We start from the raw sequence: 3,762 nt of genomic DNA, 5'->3' as shown, positions 1-3,762 counted from the left end.
TCCCCCCTTTCAATCAATTGTCCAACGGTGTATCTTTTAGTGGGCCCTAACCCACAGGTCTTTTTCCAGGATCTTTCCTGACTCTTCGAATTATCAGGAGCGATTCTCAAATTCATTTCCAAGTTTGACATAAGAATGAATTTCATCAGTCAGATCTTTTCCAAGATCAATTTCAAATCATTTTTCATTGTTGGCTCAACCTCTTCGTTTGTCATTCTTCCGGAGTATCTCAACAATTCATGGAGGTGTTTCTCGTCGTCATTCTCGAATTTTGTAGTCCGAAGAAGATTTCCTCTTAAATCCTTACCCATTCTTCAAAAGATGCATAGTTCAAGCTTCATGCTATCCTCATAATTGTTTTGATTGTGATAATTCTTTTCTTATCATCCGGAGCATTTCATGAGTTGTTTTCATTTCTTTCCTCCGAAAGCCATCATGTCATAATTTTTCATCCTCACTTTTCAGCTCTCGTTATCCAAATCTTACCAGTGCATTGCTCAAGTATTCTCTAATCAGCTCGTGATCTCTTTGTTCTCTTGTATCAAATTCCCTCAAGTATCTGCATTTGTTCTCTAATTCTTACCGATGATTCACCCCTTTACTTCGTTCGTTTTCAATTCTTACGGTGGTTCCTTCAAGATTTCTCTTCCTTCGTTATCATTTTGATCCATTCGTTCCTTTAATTCCACCGGTGGTTTGTTGAATACCTTCTCAAGTTTGCGCTATATCTCTCTTAATCCATCCTTTCTACGAGAATAAGTAGTATGCCAAATCCGTTTGTCATCAATTTAAATCGGTGAAGGATAGGCATGACATAATTCTTATTCTTGTTTCATCCAAGTGATTAATTCCTTCTTCCGGAGATTGTTCATGATTAAGTAATTCTCGGTTCTAGCGTTTCATCTTTTCTTTTCCGGAGTTCCAAGTTTTTCCGCTTTATCTCGTCGCAAAGCTCCATCTAAATCATCGCAAGTCTTCACCTTGTATTTTCAACTTCTCTTTCTTTCTATCATCCTTTCATTACCGGAGTTATTCATGGAAGCTCTACAGGGTGGTTCGTCAAGGATTCTATTCATTTTCAATTGTTCTTCAAGATTTCTCTCGAAGTTATGATCTGCTAAGCTTTACTCTAAATAAAACATTGTGCTCAACACATGTTTTGTTTTGAGGAGTTCAAGTATTCTTCTTCTTGCATTCCAAAGTGCAATTCCTTCTACCTTATCTTCGAGATGGCGTTATATCATTCTTGACAATTTCCATTCATGTTTCATGAGTCACATGTTGTCAAGAATGAGGTACTCTAAATCAATCAATCTCTTCTTTGGAGTTATCTTGGTATAGATTTCACCTAAAGCGTTCCCTAAGGAATGTAGCTATTTGTGGTGCTTATCAATGATCCAATTTTCTCCTTCTCATCTCGGTGAAGAAGTTTTTCATCTCTTCGGTGCTCTCAATCAAATCAATGTTTTCCATTACTGGCCGGTTGTCACCTCACAGTCTTGAGATGTTTTCCATAAGCCCACTACAAGCTTATTCGTTTCTTTGTTGGTTTTCCAGCAATTCCGTTCTAACCTTCTTGGAAGGGTGCTTTCCAAGATAATTTGTGGCAGAAGTTGGCATTTTCTTCTCCATTCTTTTATTCCAATGATCTATCTTCTATTCTTTCTTCCGGAGGCATGGTGATGTTGCTCTCTTCACTCATCATCTCAAATTGTGAGGACCGTGTTCTTTTCATGCTTATCCATTTAACCGCAGTGTTGTGTCATCTCTTCAAGTTCTTTTCATCTTATCAAGTTTTCCTTCCATGTTCAACCGGAGTGCTGCCCGAATTCTTCCTCTCTCATCTTGTTTTAACCGGAGTGGTTTCGAATTCTATGTTGCCCATTAAAGGCTTGATTCATGTCTTTGCAACCTTCAAGTTATCGTAATGTTCCTCGTTCCTCTTTTCTACCGGATTGTTTGCAATCTCGTTCATCTCTGTTGTACTCTTTCTTTTAAATTGCTCAACCTCTTAAAGTTCATGGTTTCACTCGTTCGTCAAAGAAGCAACTTAGTTTTACCTCTTCTTTTCCTCTTCCATTTCTCTCCGGTGCCATCCTAGATCTCGGGACGAGATCCTCTCGTAGTGGTGGAGTGTTGTAACGACCCGGATACAACTTTCCATAATTGAAACTCCAACTCTTGCCATTTCCGGCTTTGTGATATATTATTTTTCTCCGTGGTTGGGTTTTTGTCTTTTGTTTTGCATTTTCTTCATTCATGCTTTCATCTCATAGCATCATCCGCATTGCATTTGCATGTTTTCATAAAAACTCGTAGACGTTCGCAGTTGCCCTTTCTCTCTTTGCCTCCGTTGTTATTTTGTCAGGTCCTTGTCCTTGTTGACCTCTCTCAGACCCCCTCTTGGCGTGTCCGAAAACTCCCCCGGACCTGACCCGGACAGTCGTTACCCATGGGTGCGGATCATCTCCAAACATCTATAAAACATCTTCGTTTTATTCATTTGAACTCCCCTAGTCTGTTTTACCCGTCCGTCCGATTTAAATCGGATGTCCCAAAATTCCCCTCATTTCACTATAAATAGACCCCTAAACCCTAAATTTTAGGGATCCTGTCCCATCCATCCTCTCCCGAGCGCCGCCACTCTTCTTGTCCCTTCCTCATCGGGATCCTCCCCGATCCAAAAATCCAGCCATCCACCTGCGCCTCCCTCCTTCCTCGTTTTCCCTAGCCGGCCAACCCCCACCGAGATCCAGATCCTCAAGCCACCACCTCCATGGTTCCCGAGGCCCAGCCTCCTCTCGCTCTCGTGCGCGAGCACGCGCCCGAGGAGCTCGAGCAGGGGAGCCCCGATCCCGCAGCAGCAGCGCTGCCTTGCTCCTTCTCCCCTGCATCTCCTCCCATTCGCCTCGTCGGACTGGCCGCTGCCGGCGGCCCAAGACCAGGCGCCATCAGAAGACCGCCTCGCCTACCCGAGACCCCGAGCAAGAGCGCTCGGTTTCGTCTCCTCCGCCCGCTGGCCGCACCTCATCTCCTCCCGTGCGCCTCCATCTCACGCAGCCCCGCTGGCGACGAGCAGCAGCACCTGCAGGAGCTCCGCCTCCTCTCGCGAGCGCCCAGGCCCGTGCTCCTCCTCCCTCTTCCTTCCCCTCCCTTGCTTTCTTATCCTTCTCTGATATCCCTCTCTCGCTGGATGCTCCCTCCCTGTTTTTCTTCACAGGGAATTGACGCAGCCGCTGCCTCGTTTGACCCCGCCGGATCGGGTCGCTTTCGCCCCGTCCACGCCATGGCCGCCCGAAGCTTCCCGTCCACGCCGCTGGAGCTCCATCCCCGCTCCGCCCGGAGACCTGCGCGTCTTGACGCCCCTCGCTCGGATCTCGCCATCTCCGGCCGCTAGATCTTCCAGCGCCGGTGCCCTGCTGCTTCCCTGCTTCGTCCTGCTCCTTCTCCTGGAACGAGACGACGAACGAGCGCCCGCGTTGACCACTCCTCTGCTTCCGCTCGACCCCAACGCCAGGTCCAGATCCAGCGCCCTGGCCCAGCTCGAGCGCCCGCGTGGGCCACAGGCAGGCCGGCCTAGCGCCTCCCCGGCCCAGCGCACGCCTCCTCCACCGAACCGGGCCAAGCCCATGGATGTGAGCAGCCACCCACCCCTCTCCTGAGCACTGCTGGGCCAGACAGTTTCGGCCCGATGTATTTTTTCCCCTGCCTGCGATTTTAGACATTATCCAGTGATTTACAGAATTCCAGAACCCCCCCCCC

Source organism: Triticum dicoccoides, chromosome 5B (genome assembly GCF_002162155.2).
Source record: "Triticum dicoccoides isolate Atlit2015 ecotype Zavitan chromosome 5B, WEW_v2.0, whole genome shotgun sequence".
Classification (NCBI taxonomy): domain Eukaryota; kingdom Viridiplantae; phylum Streptophyta; class Magnoliopsida; order Poales; family Poaceae; genus Triticum; species Triticum dicoccoides.
This window is presented reverse-complemented; position numbering follows the sequence as displayed.